We start from the raw sequence: 19,536 nt of genomic DNA, 5'->3' as shown, positions 1-19,536 counted from the left end.
TGATCGATCACTCGCTGTACTGCTCTGTCCAGTTCACATCACTTGATCCTTTTGCACAGCCGCCCCATAATTCACGATGTGAATTATCTTCTAGAAAGACTCAACTATCCACCGGAGCTGTTGTCGAGACATTATCCGGGATGGCCGGCAGCTCAATGAGCTTGGCCACCGGTCTGGTGTAGGTTCTCTCTTCCACCTGTACCTCAGCAGTCCTCACTTTACCATCGACACTCCTAATGGTCTTCGTTACTCGTCCCACTGGCCACAATGCCCGAGGTAACCTTTGGTCAATTACCATCACCACTGTACCAACAGTGAGATTCTCAGTGTCCTTTACCCATTTCTGCCTTGACTGCAAGAAAGGCAAGTAGTTACGAATGAAATGGGTCCAAAACTGGTCAGCTAACACCTGACTGTGCCGCCATCTTCTCCGACTTAGAATCTCAGACTCAGGGTACACCACCTGAGGAAGCGAAGAGTCAGGCCGCCCCATGAGGAGGTAGTTGGGAGTTACAGGATCCGCATCGGCTACATCTGTTGACACGTAGCCCAGTGGCTTGGAATTGAGGATTCCTTCCACCTCAATCAGAACTGTCTGCAAAACTTCTTCGGTCACTGTCTGTGCTCCCAGAGTGACGTAGAGTGCAGCCTTAATGGATCTGACTTCCCGCTCCCAGGCTCCACCAAAGTGAGGTGCATTTGGTGGATTGAACTGGAATCGGATCTGTTGCTTAGCCAACTTGATTTGCAGCTCTTCACCCATGGCCTCAAAACTTGCTTTAAGCTCGTGCTCCCCTCCGCGGAAGTTGGTCCCACAGTCAGACAGAAGCTCAAAGGGAGTTCCTCGTCTAGCCACGAACCTTCTAAGTGACATGAGGAACGAGTCGGTATCCATGTTAGACAGCACATCAAGGTGAACGCACCTGGTTGTCATACACTTAAAAACAATTCCCCATCTTTTTTCCGTACTCCGACCTCGCTTGACCTGGAACGGGCCAAAGCAATCTACTCCTGTCGAATAAAATGGAGGCTTCAGGAGGCGGAGACGACAAGGGGGTAGATCCGCCATCTTAGGAATAACAGGCTTTGCTCTCCATTTCTGGCACTCTGGGCAGGATCTCTGATGACGACGCACAGCTTCGCGGCCTTGGAGGATCCAAAACTTGCGTCGGAGCTCTGCGAAGACCCTCTCTGATCCAGGATGGAGTAACTGGTTATCATATTGCCGTATGATAAGTTTGGTAATATGGTGCTTCGGTTCTAGCACAATTGGGTGTACGACATCTTCTTCCAGACTAGTAGAACGGCGCAGTCTTCCACCTACTCGGATAAGGCCCATAGAGACGTCGTACTCTGGAGCAAGTGACAAGAGCCGACTGCTAGATGGAAGTGCTTTCCCTGCTTTTAGGCACTTAACTTCATCCGGAAAGCTATCATATTGTGCTCTCTGAAGGATTCGGAGTTCAGCCTCTCCGTAGTCATCCGCACTGAGGGCGCTCGACTGGAAGGCCGCCCCGTGAAGGGACTTACTTGTTGCCTCAAGGAGATCTTCAAAGGTAGAGTGGTCTTCAGGGGCTGGGATCTCTGGAGCAGTAATGGCTGACATGAACCCACAGAAAGCAGACCTCTTCATCTCTGTTTCATCTGGGACCTCCACGAAAGAATTTGTAGCTGGCCAACTCTCACGTGGTAACCGGAGGAAGGCTGGACCTTGGCTGAACTGGTTTGGTTTGGCTAAGTTGGATAATGTCATCCCTCTTGTGATAGGATCTGCAGGGTTATTCTGAGTGTCCACATACCTCCATGCCCGGTGATCTGTTAGCTCCTGAATCTCAGATATACGAGTTCCTACAAACACCTTGTATCTGCAGGACTCTGACTTTATCCAGGCAAGTACGGTGGTGGAGTCAGACCATAGCACTGTGTCCCTCAACTGAAGGGTGAGCTCCCTCTGGATCATCTGGGCAAGCTGAGCTCCGGTAAGGGCCGCACAGAGCTCAAGGCGTGGCATTGACTGTTGTTTCTTCGGTGCCACTCTTGAGCGTGCCAGCACAAAGGCTACATGGACTTGGCCTTGAGGATCCTCACCACGTAGGTAAGCAACCGACCCATAAGCGGACTCTGATGCATCACAAAAGACGTGAAGCTCGAGGGTGATGGCACTTACATCCACGTCCAGTGGGAAATAACTCCGGGAGAGACTGATCTTTGGGAGCTGAGGGAGCTCTTCTTCCCATGTAGTCCAGGCTTGCAGGAGGTCGACCGGTAAGTTTGAGTCATCCCAGTCGCGGTCTTTGGCCCACAGTCTCTGGACCAAAACTTTGGCCCTTGTGGTGAACGGCAGGATATGACCTAGGGGATCATACTGGCTTGCTAATATCTTATAGATATGTCGCATGGTGGTCTGGCTTGGGGCAACCGGGCGATGCCTGTAATGGAGTGTGTCCTCCATGAAGTGCCAACTGAGGCCTAGCGTCATCTCTTGAGCTTCACCATGCATCTCAGAAACCCATCTTTCGCTGCTATCAGACTTGGCCTCCTTAGGCAGGTTGCAAATCACCTCTGGCTGATTACTGGCCCACTGACGAATTTCGAAGCCACCTGCAGCTAGAAGGTTTCTAAGCCTCGTCACAAGGTTACTTGCTTCTATTACAGTGGGTAAACTCTGCAGGCAGTTATCAACATAGAAGCACTGTTCGACACTGTGGCGGACATTCTCCCCTGGTTGACTTGACTCATTGACGTGTTTCTGTAGAGCAAAGATCGCGCAGCAGGGGCTGCACGTTGTCCCGAATGGCAGGACCTCCCACTGGTACACTGATGGCTGTTCGTCTATCTTTAGATCCCTCCAAAGGAACCTCAACAAGGGCTTGTCTCTGTCCAGAAGGCGGATCTGGTGAAACATCCCTTTAATGTCACCACTCACTGCAACTCGATGCTCTCTGAAGCGCAGGAGGACTCCAAGGAGTGAGGGTCCTAAGGCTGGGCCAGGAAGGAGGTAGTTATTCAAACTTTGTCTGCCAAGCTGGAAGCTGCAGTTGAAAACAATCCGTTCCTTGCCATTGTGTCTGACCATGTGGTGGGGCAGAAACCATGACTCTTCTGATGAGTCTGCTTCACAGGAGTCAATCTTGGTGACATACCCAGCAATCTCCAGTTTCTTGATCTCCTCTCGGTAGGTAGATACACGCATTGGGTCTTGCACTAACCTTTTCTCTGTGTTTCGCAGGTTCTTCATCACAACTTCCTTTGAAACTTTCAGCTTGGGCATGTTTGGGACTCGTAGAAGGGGTGTAGCGTATCGATGCCCTCCGTTCACTTCTACACGAATGGTCTCGGCCTCTAATAAGTCCACTGAGTACTTGTCCTCTCTCGATCTGGTCACCAACCTCTCACTTTTGAAAGGCAGTGTATCTAACTGCCACAACCGTTCAACTTGACCGAACAGCTCAACAGATGGGGAGGAAACTGTGGTGAACAAGCACTGTGTGGTGGGAAGCTGTTGCTGCAGGTATTTTGCTGGGCCTTGGAGTGTCCAACCGAGCTTAGTCTTGACCGCTGCAGGACCACCAGGGGGACCTAAATGCACTGGCTCAATCGGAACGATCAGATCAGCATTATCTGATCCAATCAGGAGGGTTGGCTGAGCTCCATCGATGGGTGGAATTGCCAGACCTCGTAGATGTCGATATCTTCTTTGGAGCTGGGTAACTGGGTAGCTGTACTGAGAAAGGCCTAAGTGTTCACCCGTGAATGCGCCTTGAATGGAGAACCTCTTCGTTGGTTGGGAAGCAGGAGTAATCGTAAATGACACACGAGAGCCTGACAGTATCTTGATGTCTTGACGGATAGTACGGAGTGTGAGGTCTTCTGCTTGACCCTGTACTCCCAAGCGGCGTGCTGCAGATGAAAGCAGGATGGTTCTCTCAGAGCCATCATCCAGCACTGCATATGTGTCGAGTACTTTATCCTGGTATTGCAAATTGACTCTGACAATCTTCAAAAGCACCTGGCTATATCTATTTGGCTGATCCAGGTAGTGAGTCTCTGCTGTCGACATGATGGTAGGCTCGTTCTCACTCCTCTGATTAACCTCATGTAGAACAGAAAGGTGCTTTGACTTGCAGAGGCGACATGGTTTCTTAAGGTCACAGGCGGAGGCTAGATGGGAACGTCCGCATCTCCAGCACCTTCTCTTGACTTTAATCCAATCCACCATCTCTGCTTTGGTAAGCTTAGCAAAACTCTCACATTGGCTGAGGTAGTGTTCTGCCTCACAGTAAGGGCAGTATATCTTACCCTTCACATGGGTTCGGATAGAATGAGCTACCTTGGAGGGCGTGTTGGAGGGATGGTTACTAGAACTGCCTGTCCCATGCATAACAGTAGTGATCTTAACATTGGACTTCTGCTGCTTGTATTCTCTCCTGTCTTTCTCACTGTGAGCTTGAAGTGAGGGCTCAATGTCCAGGCATCTGACTTCTGCCTTCAGCCATTCTGAAAAGTCAGTGAGCGTTAGCTTCAACTTATCAGGATCCTTCCTATACTGTTGACGACGAAATCGCTCTTGCTGGTGCTTGGGGAGCCTGCTTAGAAGGCGCTTCACATTTGAGCCACAGTGGAGTTCCTCATGGCCTTCACCTCTGAGAGCTTTCAGCATGCCGACTAGCGACTGCACTCTAATGGAGAACTCATCAAGTGCCCTATCACTTCGGATCGGGGGTAGGCGTTCCATGTCCTCTATCTCTTTCAGCACAAACTGATATGGACGTCCATAGCGTTCATCCAGCACTTTCAGAGCTTCAGAGTAGGGCATATTAGACTCTGCATGGGCTAGCACGAGGCGATGAGCTTGTGGCACCTTGACATGCTTCAGCAAGATGGCATACTTGTAATGCTCCGACTGAGATGGATGAAGAAGGGTGCTAAGAGATAGGCGTAGCTCCACATATTGAGCTCTATCCTCCTGGGTGAAGTCCGGAAATGTTGGGCCTTCTATATTGAGGGGTGGATGCTGATACCCAGTGGAGGGATAATGAACCAACATGGCTGGATTTCCTTGGTAGAAGGGTTGGGGTACATAAGGAGGCTGGAATGTTGACTGGTGCATGGGTAGAGGCATCATCTGATCAGTAGCTGGACTTACATGTAGCGATCTGGGAGGAGCCACATGTGGAAGATAGTTATGAGGCTCAGGTGGCACCAGATGTGGATTTCCTAACTGAGACTCTCCACTTCCCTTGTGCTGGCTGCTGGTTGTAGCTGCGTTGAGCTTACAGTTACTTGAAATGGGATAGGATAAGAGTGAGCTATCTGAGGAGACATTTCTTAGAAAGCCTACTGAATGCTGTAGGCCCTGGGGTGACCCTTTAGGATGGCTGGGCTGAAGGTGAGCTGGTGGATCGTGTTCAGTATCCTGCTTAATAGACTGAATGTCATGGCATGGATTGAGCGTGTGCTTAGGGGGTTGAATGACTCGGCTAAGAGGCGGAGGAAGTGTCATTTGTTCTAGCTGATGGCTTATTTCTGCAGTTTCACTTGGGTGATGCTCAGTTCTGTGGTGGTGAGGAGCAAGGGCTGGGGAAGGCTGTGGTTCACCTCCTCGGTCTGGATAGAGTTTTCTTACTGGGGTCTGATGCCGTGATGACCTCCTTGACCACTGAGCTGAGGTCTGAAGGGAATGGTGCTGCAGGAAAAACTCCAAAAGCTCTGTTTGTTTCTTGGCCGTTTCACTCTGTTGGCGCGCTGTCTCCAAAGCCTGATGAACAATGGCGTCATTTGCATTCTGCATTGGTGTCATTGAGGATATGCTTCTAGCAGGACTGAGTAGATTCCTTTCCTCTTCGTGCCTGTGCATCTGGGCTAAGCTATGCTGGTCTGTATATTCGACTAAGAAATCATCCAGATATCTTGGGCGTTGCACTGCACGTTTGGGGCGCACAGGTGAAACAGGGAGGCTGATTCCTTCTTTACTGGTTGCCATATCGTTGACTCTGATCCGGCTCGAAGGACCATAAATTGTAATGGGGCTATACTGGTTGCGAAATTAGTCACCAATATGGGGTGTCTAGTCAGGACACGGAAGGCAGGAATACTTGTTGAAAGCTTTAATGTATACTTTCCTAATACAGATGCACAGGCACTATTTCTATGTATAAACTTTACTGTGTAGGTGTGGTTCTAAAGAAAAGGAAATAAACATTGATGTCAACTAACATAACACAACTGAGGCTAATACTCTCTCTAGTCATTTAAATAAACGGGGCTAAACATATTCTGAAATGTGAACTTCAATAAGAATGCCATACAATCTACACATAATAGAGAAAAAGGCTGTTACTGACATTTAACCATCAAATGCTAAAGTCACTTATTAACTTATAATACTTTATAACTAATGATAACTTACTTGTGGTCACTGACGCACACGAACACAACCTGAAGCTTATCTTGCAAAGTGAAACTAAACTGAATGCTGTTCTCTGCAAACCAGGGCATGTCTCAACATGTCAGAAAAGGGGCGTGGTCTGATCGATCACTCGCTGTACTGCTCTGTCCAGTTCACATCACTTGATCCTTTTGCACACTGTTCCTCAGAGTCTTCCCCATCGGTGTCCTCATAATCCTGGTCAAGTCTGATATTTGGATTACTCCAATAAATACAACTGCACTTGGATCTTTACCTTTTTTGTGTGCATCGTGACAGGTGTTGCAGGATCTCCTGTGCAGTCCACTCCTTTTGAAACTGCATGGCAGACACTATATGCCCTTGCTCTGCCAGTAGTGTTTTACTGCTGGACATTGGAACCGTGCAATCTCTGGGGGATGAAAGAGATTCATCTCAAACATCTCAAAGGAAGGGGACATGTTCAGCCATCCTTTTTCTTTTCCCATGCCTTAATTAATAGAAATCATGTTATTAGTCAACATAATAAATATGGTATAAAACAAACGCTGACAGCTTGATGCATACTTTTTCCTGAAGGGGCACCTATGCTCCTCAGTTAAAAAAAATTAGGAGTGCTTTTTTTTCTGAGTTAGCAAAATGAGTCACATGGACCCAAACTAAAAAAAATTGAGATTTTGGTTTTAAAGGGATAGTTAACTTTGAAATTAATTGTTGATATGTTTTAGCTTACTTCAGGGGCATCCAAGATGTAGGTGTCTTTGTTTCCACAGTATTTCCAATTTTGACATTTTTAGGTCAAACCGTTCTTGTCTGTCAGTCATATAATGCAGGTCTATGGTCACTACCTCAAAGAGCATACACAGAGAAGTCCAGATTAAACATGATTTAATGACTCGTAAATGTAAGTACACATTGATGGCCTAAGACATGAAACGAGCGGTTTGTGTGAGAAAACGAACATTATTTATATCGTTTTTACCTCTCGTAATCACAGTCACATCCAAGTGATCTGAGGGCGAGGTCACTTCTATCTGCACAAGCGCCGGAAAGCCCTGGAAGCGATCTTTCGCACGTGTACGTCACTCATTGTTTACACATAGATTTCAGAAGTGTTCTCCTTCACTGTGAAGATCTAAACATATTTAGATATACAGGAAATTGCAATGGAAGACAATTTCGATATATCAACAGACAACGTTGATTTTTTTTCCCGCAACCGCGCAAGAGATCACTTCCGGCGCTTTCCGCCGCTTGCGCAGACCGAAACGCCCGTGCCTTCAGATCACTTGGACGTGGCTGTGGTTACAAGAGGTAAAAACGATATAAATACTGTTCGTTTTCTCACACAAACCGCTCGTTTCGTGTCTTAGGCCGTCAATGTGTACTTACATTTACGAGTCATTAAATCATGTGCTGGACTTCGAAGGCACGGACTAGTGGTGGTTTTTGATGGCCGTTGCCGATACGTTGATTTTTCCTAGTCTTGTGGCAGGATCATGGCAGAACCATGATTTATGTACAAGTGCATGGTCTGTTGTTTGGGCCATGTGCTTGTGTTGTCTTGTCTCGTAACCCCGCCCCCTTGTTATCCTTGTTTAGTCATGATTGCATTGTTAGTGTCACCTGTTCCCCTTGTTAGTTTCTTGCTATTTAATACCCTTGTGTTTGCTGTCCTGTGTCGGTACATTGTCTATCTCACTGTAAGTTACCTGTTGATCGTCTTGTCTTGTCTTGTAAGAAGTGTATCTCTTAGCTATTAGTTTATCGTCTGAGTCTTATGCCGCGTTCATGTGCTATGGTAATTATGGTAAATACCAAAAGCCGATGTGGAAAATGCACATGAACACCCCCTCATGTGGTATTTTCTACTGGGCAACTCGTAGAATATTTTGATGGACAAGTTGCCGAGATGAGATAACCTTTGACCATTTCAAAATGGCGGAGAGCACCGCAAGAGTCGTGAAAATTTTGTTTTGTAGAATTTTGTTTTGTACTTGTAGAATTTTGTTTTGTACTTGTCGAATTTTGTTTTTGTACTTGTAGAATTTTGTTTTGTACTTTTAAAGATTTTAGTTTGTACTTGCAGGATATTTTGGTCATTGAAGAAATACGTTTCTATGTATATGTAAAACATACTGTATTTGTTTGATAGGTACGTTTTTTATTTGCAGAACAATATGCATTAGTTTGTGAGTGATGTTTTGTATTTACAAACCACACTGAGTTTGTGTGTGAATCATTGGGTGTGAGTAAAACACGTTTTGTTTGTGTGTGAGGTTTAGGCACATACTTCGCTCCATACTCCAGGAACTGAGCTATTGTAATATTAATATGCAGACTCCGTCCGTCACACCATCATTCAAAAGTTTAGGGGGCAGCAAGATTGTTTCAATGTTGAAAAAAGTTTCTTAAACCCACTAGGGCTATCTTTATTTGATCAAAAATACAAAAAGTAAACCAGCTGTTTCCTATTTTAATATTTTTTAACATTTATTCATATGATGCAAAGCTGAATTTTCAGCATCATTACTCCAGTCTTCTGTGTCACAAGATCCTTCAGAAATCATTCTAATATGCGGATTTGCTGCTCAAGAAACATTTCTGATTATCAAAGTTGCTGCTTAATTTTTCTTGATTTAATAGAAATTGCAAAAGACAAAAAAATTGATTTGCAATAGAATATTTGTCTTTACCGTCACACCATCTTGCGGAATTATAAAGTATTCATTTATTTTTTACTGACCCCAAACTTTTTTGAGAATGTGTACAGATTTGTATGCTGCAAATAACTAATCATAATTGTCTTTTCTCCAGGCTTTGTGGTCTTTGCAACAGTTGTCGTCATCATAGCTCTCATCTTCATATTGGGCCCACGCCACGGGCAGACCAACATCCTGGTCTACATCACTATCTGCTCTGTGATTGGTGCCCTGTCCATCTCCTGCGTGATGGGATTGGGCATCACCATTAAGGAGGCCATCGCTGTGGGAAGCCAGTGTTGCGACAACTACCTGAACAAAGCACTGAACATCTTCAACACATCCCTGGTGACGCCTACTACGTCTTCTGCAGATGTTGGCCTTTAACCTTAATGGATTTCCATGGAGCATGTCTGTCAATAACTAGCCCAACTTCGGTATTAAAAAAATCCCATGCAGCTTCAACATCAGGAATTAAGTAGAGGCTATTCCCGATTTATCCTTCGAAGGTCATTAACAAAAAGATTATTATTAAATAATTTAGTTTTCTATACCTTAATATATTTAGGAGGAAGATGAGGAGCTGCAATTTTCCAGATACAATGGATAATGGAATGATCGCTAAAGCAGTCAGAGAGAACTCCAGAAGTCATTATTCTGTTTGGATGAGAAACAAGAATCCAATCAATGAGGGATTTAGTCAGAATTAGAGCAGACTCTGGTGGGCTCAGTGATGATTTGAGTCAAATAAGCAGCATTACCCCATACTACGTTCTTTAAATGTAGAAGAATCCTTCCAATTTAAATTAATATCCCCCAGCAGAATAATTTCTCTTGAGTCTCCTAATAACGATACCATAGCTAAAAGGTTCTTAACAGACTTCAGTTTAGGGGATGTAGGTGGTCGATAAATATTACCTTTATTTGCATGAAGTGTTATCTTAACAAAAATACCTTGGAAAAGCTCAGGTTTCACCTCAGGAATAATTAGCTGTGAACTCAGATTAGATGAAATATAGGTAACGATTCCACCTCCCCTGGAACCTCAGTCAGCCCTATACTGTACATTACATAATTTTCAAGGTGAATAATGGCGTCAGTAGTACTATTAGTAAGCCATGTTTCAGACAAAGTAATTATATTGGGATTAATATAGGATAGCCAGGCTCTAAGCTGATCAATTTTAGGGAGTAAACTACGGATGTTAAGATGAATAGCATGGAGACCTTTACCCATAAAATATATATTTGTAATCAATGAAAATAATGCTAGCTAGCCTTATGAGGTAAAATCGTGAAAGTGAAGAAGAGGTGAACATGAGGGCCAACACCATATACACACACACTCAACCATACCTACATTAAAAAAAAACAACAACAACACAATAATAGACCAACGCTACTTTTGCGTCATCGAAGGGTAACGCCCCCTTTTGGGGGAAAACACCTCTATACTGTCTATGGGAAAACAAACGGATTCCCATGAGAACAGAACTCGCACTAGATCTGCAAAGTTTCTTGATAGCAAAAATGGCACAAACTTATAGAAGCTAACGTTACTGAATACGGGGTTACAGAGGTGTCCCTTTGAAATGGTCGAAAACTGGATTAATGACCCCACACAGCGGCCAAATATGGACTATTCAGACATCTAACGTTACCACTATCTCGTGGAATCACCAAGTAAGTAGCCTTTTTTTTCATTAACACTCACAGTATGACAAACTAGACGATGAATGGATCATATTTAACTTGATTTAAGCTATTGACATAGTCTAATAATGTAACGTTAGCTGCTAACAGCTAGTCTTTCTAATAGCTAGTCGACAACAAAACTGTCAATAGCTTAAATCAAGTTAAATATGATCCAAGTGACATGGCCTCATCGTCTAGTAGTTTGTAATAGGCTACTGTGAGTGTGTAAATGATAAATAAATAAAAAAGGCTACTTACTTGGTGGTGATTCCACGAGATAGTGGTAACGTTAGATGTCTGAATAGTCCATATTTGGCCGCTGTGTGGGGTCATTAATCCAGTTTTCGACCATTTCAAAGGGAAACCTCTGTAACCCCGTATTCAGTAACGTTAGCTTCTTTGAGTTTGTGCCATTTTTGCTATCAAGAAACTTTGCAGATCTAGTGCGAGTTCTGTTCTCATGGGAATCCGTTTGTTTTCCCATTGACAGTATTGAGGTGTTTTCCCCCAAAAGGGGGCGTTACCCTTCGATGACGCAAAAGTGGCGTTGGTCTATACAAAAATCCACACACAAAAGCAAGATAACAAATTCAACTAAACTGTCTTCATTCACTCCCCTGATAATAGAACCACTAAGTTACTTTCCGCAACGTAATTAAGTGCTTCGAGATTTATAATAAGTCCCTTGAAATGAATAGGTAAAATAAATCAATAAGAAAAAGAATACACACTCAATACATTTTTGTTTGCTTTATACCAAAGACCCAGTGGTGGAATAAAATAAAACAGCATATATTAAGCAACCAAAAAACAGCAATCTTCAAGGTCAGAGAAAATCAAACACTCAAGTACACAAACTTTCTTCCTTCCCTTTTCTTAAAAAAAAAAAAAAAATCATCTCTCTCTATGAGAACAATTCTATCTGTCACCACGAAGTGACTTCAGGCCGTACGACAATAAACAAACAAGCATGACAGCAGACGTAATTGATCTTTTTACTTAATGAATGAGGATCAGAAGAGTCAAAAGAATCTAAGTACTTGACAGCCTCACTTAAATCACCAAACTGGATTTGGTCCGACCCTCGGCTGAATTTGATAATAGCAGGAGACAACGAAAAAGCCTCAAACCCCAAGAGCCCGGTTCATTACTGGAAAGCAGGGATGTCTAAGTCGAGCGGTGAAATCACTGTAGTCAACAGTAAAGCGGATAGTTTGACCATCAACAACCACAGGTGTTTTCCTTGAGAGGCCCAGGATCCTGTCTCTGTCAGTGAGGCGAAGACAATTAAAGATCATGTGCCGTGGGGAAGAACACGGGCGGCCAACGTGATGTGCTCGCGGAAACTCCGGAAGGTTGAAGGCCAACTCAGGAAACCATGTAGGAAAGATGCTCAACAGGTAGGACAGCGCATTACTATGTTCTACTCCTTCTTTCAGGTTGATTATACGTAAGTTGTTCCTTCTGCCCTAGACCTCCATTGTGATTAATTTCTCCTGAAGTTTCTTTAAAGCCTCAGACTGCACAGTTACGGCATCCTCAGCGCGTTTCACTTGAGCATGAAAAGAAGTAGTAAGCTTACGTTGGGAGTCCAACTCTTTCGAGTGTTCCTCCAGTGTTGTTTTAATGGAAACAAGCTGATTTTCCAGACGATCAAAGCTATAATTAAAACTATAATTAAAAAAAACACATACTTTATATTTTTGTTTCAGGTTTTCCCATTTCTTTTTTCTCTGAACAACAGACATTTTACCCTCAAGGCTCTGCTCTGTGACAGAAAATCTGCAATAAATGCACAGAAATCAAGAATTACAGGACTGCAGTAAGACTTGAGTAGAATTATATACATCTATAAATGATGTACTACTGAATCTACAGCACTTGGATAAAATTACATTTGTCTTGTATACTTACTCAAAACCTTTTATTGCTGTGTTTCTTTTGCCAGACACAGCGGAGGGAAAAGTTTACGTGAACTTATAAAAAAAAATTTTTTAAATAGAGTGTGTATCATTTAATTTCTTTATATTTTTTTCGCAATTATTCTAGCAGCTGAAGAAATCTTTCCTCTCTCTCTTTTGTCTCCCTTTCTCTCTCTCTCTCTCTCTCTCTCTCTCTCACACTTCTCTGTCTCTTCTTTCTTCTCTTTCTCTGGCCTCCTGTTCTACTCTCTTCTCATTCTCTCGTCGCTCTCTTTCTTTTCTTTCCTCCTTTTCCTCCATCTCTCCACCCTTTCAATGGCATCTCGTTCTCTTTCAGCTTCCCTCTCCTCCATCTCTCGGATCAGCTCCTCAACTTCTTTTCTTTTACTCCCTACTCTTTGACGCTCTGACCTCACTGAGGATAGAGAGGTAACAGCAACATTCGGGACAGATGAGGCAATAAGGGTGGGTTGTGTGTTGGAGGGTCTGCCCCCTATTTCCTCATCCATGGCAGAATACCATTTCCAGGATGCTGCTGTTACACCCCCATCCTCAGCGCTCACCCCAGTCTGTGGACATTTCAGATCCAACAAATATAGATTCCTTCGAATTTTTTATGGATCAGAGTCAGACAGATCATAAAAACACAGCTTCAGCCATCTTGATCTAGGATCTAAGACGTATAGACTATTTTTATGATACTTTCAATGTGTGTTTTGAGTCCCTTTTAAAGCTTGAAAGCTTCAGTCCTCATTCATTGCAATTGCATCTAAGAAACCAACCAGGACAATGGAATCACACGAGGGTGAGTAAATCATGTCAGAATATAATTTTTTAGGAGAACAAACCATTTAATAAACGTGTGTGTGTGCACGCTTTATAAGAGCTCCAGCATGCTCTTGGTGAACAGTGTTTCCAATGAACTCCAGTCTGGCATGTCAGCTGTATTGCCTTTACGCCACAGTAACACTGCATCCTAACACTTCAGCTGAAGTCATTTCAACAGTAATCAAAGTGTTTTTGATGTTTATTATACTTTGAACCAATGAGATTTCACAGTGGAAGCAATTTACCACTAGTTGGGAACTTACAAGATTTTACAAATTTAAGATTTTTAAGAAATTACAAGATTTGCAATGCACATATGTAATTTATCGCTTTTTGTGTCCTGGCTAGGTTACTGTGTAAAAAATATGACATTCAAGAAGAACTATCAAGCCCCACTAAGAAATCCATTGATCCTACAACACTCCTGTCATTTCCAAAATTTAGTAAGCTGCCTCAATGTCTACTCTCTATACTTTAGAAACCATGTAGAGAGAATAAATGCACATATAAACATGCAATTTGTTTAATTTCTTTGTGCTCTGCCAAGCTGTTGTTTTAATCAAAAGTGTGTGTCCCATGCAAACAGCCAGCATCCCAACTAAAATGGAGCCTAATAAGATTACTAGGTTTTGGTACAGCAACTATGTCTTACTCAAACTAAATAATTACCAGCTCCACATGCAAGGGCATAGCCTAGTAGAGTACGAGTAGAGATAGTAGGCATAGCCTAGTATCAGGCAAGCCAAATCTCTTAGAATCTTTAAATCTCAGCTTAAAACTCATTTTTTTAGGTTAGCTTTTAATTGATTTATTGTCTTTTATGTTTGTTGTTTTTTATGTTAATTTTACTGTGTATTGTCTCTTGTGTGTGTTGTATCTTTGCTATTTTAATTGTTTTTGTACAGCGCTTTGAGATGTACATTTAAAGGCGCTATAGAAAAATAAAGGTTAATATTATTATTATACTATTACGGAAAATAAATCCTACCTTGACAAGAGGGTTAATGGCACCAACATTGGGGTTTGTGTTGAAGATTTTGTTGAAGTTGGTCTCTCTGTTTACAAGCTCCAGTTGGTAGAACTTCTTGTCATCCATCCTTTAAAGAAAAGTAGATGCTCTCACGATTTTCATGGAATTCCATTTGTCTACTGAACATGAAGGGCACTAAACACAAAAATTGTTTTGCAAGCTTAAATACATGAATAAAAAATTATTATAAACTTCTATTAAAAACACTAGTTCATGTGATGATAAAATGCTTGAATTTCAGTTAGTTATAGAAATTATATTGCTTTTTTTTAATGGTTTAAACACCAAAACCATGCCATGAGAAACTGTAATTTGGTTTTTTACGTTTAACATTATAATATAAAATATAAATTCATAAATGTAAATATGAACAATATGGTAACTATGTATGTTCTCCCTACCACTAATGTTCCTCAAAATAATTATAAACTCTCATTAAATTTAACTACATAATGACGTGACCTCATCATTTAACTCACAATTGACATTGATACTGTTTTCTTTCTTTCTTGACTTTCATCAAATATCACTTTTTCACTCTGTCACATAAAACAAAGAAAAATATAACTATAAAAGTAATATATTCAATATCAAATTCATCTTTGGTTTGTTCAGCTAATTCAACTTTATTTGTGATAATGAGTCAGTGAATTAAAAAAACGTTTTAGCTGGTCGGTTGCCAGGGGCAACGCCTTCAGAACTGCACAGAGGCGCGACTAAACATGCCAGAAATAGCGAGAGAGAGAGAGACAGTACAGAGTAGTATTTGTTTACATTTTAGCGATGCACGGCAGTGTCTTTGGAAGATATGGGGAAGGAAGAGAAATGAAAGTGGTTCTATCGGGTTTATAACAATGCTAGCAGGCTTTATTTAGAGAAACTGCTTGTCGATAATCTGACAGCCGCAACAGTGAGCACAGCATGATTTCAAAAAGCAATACTTTCAGCACAGTTCGCCTTTTATTTAACACAAACAAATGAAATGAATACTCTGTTATTCAACTAGAGTTCTTTAATTTGTTATAGATATATCTGTACCTCGAAATGTTAATGAGGAACGATTCACATTGACAGGGGAATGTCCGATCTGGTAATTCTCTCAAATTCTGCACAAACCTACATACACAAGAAAATTAATTTGTTACAATACCCAATATAGTCTAACAGCAAATAAAATTCCAATAAAAAAAACTTTCAATTACCTCTTCTGTTCTGAAAAGAGCAGGCCACCTGGTTTTGAAGTCTGCAAGTGGTTCCTTGATCACCTCATGCCTCCTTATTGAAAAACTCTTGTCCATCAGCATTCTAACATTTTTCTCATTGTTCTTCTTTTTTACTTCATTCAGAAGTGTTTTTCTGACTGCCTCAAGAGTTTCATCCGTTTTCCTTTGTGGATGGGGAGGACAGTAATTGACCTCAGCTTTGCGTGGTTTTTTTACCTTGTATGCGGGACTGGATATACCACCTGGCTTGTGCTTGACTGAATTAACTGCAACTTCTGTGCAGCCAAGATTTCTTAATTTCGTTCAATAGTTGCCAAGTTTATATTTTATACTGGCTTTCCATCCACTGTATCCAGTAACCGAACCTCTGTCTTTCAAGCAAGGATGCTTTTGAACGAGTGCTGCAGATCATATTCTGCATCAGAAGGGTAGACTTTGTACTTCACAATTTCTTTGGCAAGTCCATCTAAAATTGATATTTTCAGTTTTGGGTCAGGACTGAGTAAAGTGCCCCGTGTTTTGAAAGCTGTATTACTTTGTTCCAGTTTGAGCTCTGCATCATATGTGAAACGAGGCACAGTGAAAACAGCAGGCCATGCAGAGGACTTCATGGTAGAGGACGACTCAGGAGAAAAACTCGCAGAAGATTCAGAGTGTGTTGAAGTAGATGGAGCAGATGAAAGTATAAGTGCGTCACAGGATGAGATTGACAGAGCTGGTGAGGAGCATGCACTTCCAGATATGTCCACATGTGGTATGGTACTTGATGCTGTCAAAAATACCACTTTCAGTGTACTTTTATCGTGAATTTCTGATGTGGACATGAGATTCATGAACTCATTGTCAAAGTCTGGATCCATTAATTGCAATCTAAAATCTCATTGGAGATTACACTGCTTTGCAATTTGCTTGGTTAAATCATCAACAGAAGTAGGCATCCCATCCTGAAGGATAACTCTCTGAGAGTTGTTCTCTCCAAGAATAATTCTTATGCTACGTTCACACCGGACGCGAATAGGGCGTCAGGCGCAAATTATTTCAATGTTAAGTCAATGCAAAGACGCTTTACGCGCATGAAAAATTCCTGCGGCGGGAATGAGGCGTAGAGCGCGGCGTGGAAGACGCGAATACGCCTCATTCGCGCGAAAGGCGCGAATTGAGTGTCTGGTGCGTTACGCGCGAATGATTCAGTTAGTGCCATTTGTGCATTCACGCGTTTGACGCGAATTCGCGTCTGCCGCCCGAGTTGAAAAATCTGAAAAAAATCTTGTCACCTGCCAATAACCACTGTTGAGATCAATAGTAGAAAAGATGGCTGCCCCAGAGAGTGATTCCCGAATCTCTGTGATATTGGGAAGAGGGTAAGCATCACTTTCTGTTACAAAATTGACTTCTTTTTTTTATTTTATTTGCAATGTCATGAAGCCATTTGATAGATGTACCAGTGATAGTAACTATAGTAACTATAGTAAAGTTGGCCTAATAGGCTAGTAATAAATGAACACGCATACAAAAATGTCTTTCGTCCTGTAGGCGTCCTGGAGAATATTTCTGTTCATCCTAAACACATTTTCTGTCGTCCCCAGGATTAGGTCCAACACCCTATGGGCGGGTTTGAAAGGGTGGGATCTAGTACTTGTAGTCTTTACTGAAATCCTCTTACACTTCCTCCTATAATGACGTAAAATTTCGATTTTTGCATCATTTTAGGAGGAAGTGAAAAAGGTAAATAGCAGATTTCTCTCATCTCAGGGGAAAATGAGAGAGTGTTGCACGACAATTCAATAGTCCCTTCCCCATAAAATTTTGAATTTAGTAGATGTGATTTCCTGCATTCTGGTGCATTTTAGGCCTTAGACCTATACCAATAAAATAACTTAAACCAGTCAATACCAATGGTCAAATAATACAATAATAATAATAACAGTTTGACAGTTAATGATAATGAACAAGTTGCATGTTTATTATGCTCTGTGTGCTGACAAAAAAAAAGTGCAAACGCATAATATTGATAAATTATAATATAGGTAATACAAAAAATAATAGATAATACAACAATCTAGTTTAATCCATCCCCAGCTGTAGATTACATATTTTTGACAAATTGACAATTGGATAATGGATAACAATGTGTTGATACTAGAGAAAGAGAGAGAGAAAAGGCTGTGAAGGAGAGGGTGGGACAACATTCTTGAGGGTAACACCCAAGTATGAGAAGAAAGTTGATTTTAACTAGTATGAAACACAGTAATCTAGCTCAGAACTTAAAAACATTAAAAACAAAGCAAACACACAGGTATTAATATTCCTATAACTATTTTAATATCAAATGTGTGTGAAACAGTGTTTATGTGTGTGTGAGTGAGTGACAGAGACAGACAGGTCAATTCCCACGACTTACTTTACATTATTTCCACTCGACGTCACTGACGCTGCCATTCTGCTCTCATCTGAGGTAAAAAAAAATGTCCCGTGGTGCGCGTGCACGGTGCACTCCCCTAGTCTGATACTGTGGGCGATATTTTCAGCGCCCCCAAACCATAAAATTTGACTACGCTGATTGGCGAAATATAAACTTTTTTGCATAGCAACCGGGGAACTATTGGCTTAAATTCCAGCACTGTGGGGCTGAGCGAACTGGCGCCCTGAGAAGACAGCCTATTGGCTATACTACCACACCAACATGATAAAAGTAACGAAAGTGAATGCAAATATCATTCTGGTGAGTTCAAAACACTTTTCAAAGTAAAACCATGATTAGCATATAATTAACATTGATTATTTTTCAAAATTATAAATTATAATATATATTAAAAAAACAGACAGACAGGTCGGAGGGAGGGCGGCGCCCCAGCGCCCTCTATGGGCGAGCCGCCCCTGCAAATGGGTGTCCCTTTAAGTACATCCTCCAATGTAATGAGTTTAAGGGTTCATCGTCATCACAAATTTTAGGGAGCCCAAGAAAAAAAATAAGAATTGTACATTTACATCTTGCTCTAAGACATTCTTTTGCCTCTATCCTTTTTCAAATCTGTCTGGATTGTTTTGAAATAGTCCCTTATGACAGTTTGAGAACCTCCCATAAGGTTGATTTAGACACATCTCCTCTGTCATTTATTTAGAGTAAGCTGTTTTCTCTGAAATGTCCCTCATTTGTCAAAATGGGGTTAAAAAGCTAAACATTGTGAGTATTTCTATGTTAAAGTCTACTGAAATTGAGACTGTGCAGTGATGAAATTTTGGAGGGTAAAATCTAGAACAATGGTTCTCAACCTTTATTGAACAAACGCCCCCCTGACCTCTTCATGATCCGGTCGGAAAAGCAAGGAGCAGAAGACGAATCCTCCTCCACAAAAGAGGGAAATGCTGACCATGCGTGGCCCACATGACACGCCAGCTACAGGCCCGAAAGGTTGCCTTGGCCTCCTCATCATTTTGAAGGTCGATGAGAGTTTCTTGAATTTTGGCCTCACTCCTGGACACATCCACTTGAAATGGCTCCATCACCCACTCAGGGACATCCAATTGGCCGAGGTCCTTGAAACTGATCTCCATGTTCTTCTTCACTGCCCTCAAGTGATTGGTGTAACGCAGCAGGTGGTTATCGGTCAGCTCATCAACCACCTGAATGTAAGTACAGAAAGGCAGTCAATATTATTAAGATAACATGTTAGGCTGCCTTTGTAGGTTAAAATATACCTAATACTACTACTACTATTAATAATAATAGG

The 19,536-nt window shown here is 42.0% G+C and overlaps 1 long non-coding RNA gene across 1 annotated transcript; it reads right to left on the bottom strand.

Annotated features, from left to right (window-relative positions):
- Positions 1-6,092: 6,092 nt before the first annotated feature.
- Positions 6,093-6,576, bottom strand: LOC148969273 (uncharacterized). The gene is made up of 2 exons (XR_016149961.1): positions 6,410-6,576; positions 6,093-6,180 (listed from the first exon to the last, which is right to left on the bottom strand). It is a non-coding gene; the product is annotated as an uncharacterized LOC148969273 (long non-coding RNA).
- Positions 6,577-19,536: the final 12,960 nt, after the last annotated feature.

This window comes from Pimephales promelas, chromosome 24, assembly GCF_988280905.1.
Source record: "Pimephales promelas chromosome 24, fPimPro1.hap1.1, whole genome shotgun sequence".
Classification (NCBI taxonomy): domain Eukaryota; kingdom Metazoa; phylum Chordata; class Actinopteri; order Cypriniformes; family Leuciscidae; genus Pimephales; species Pimephales promelas.
This window is presented reverse-complemented; position numbering and strand designations above follow the sequence as displayed.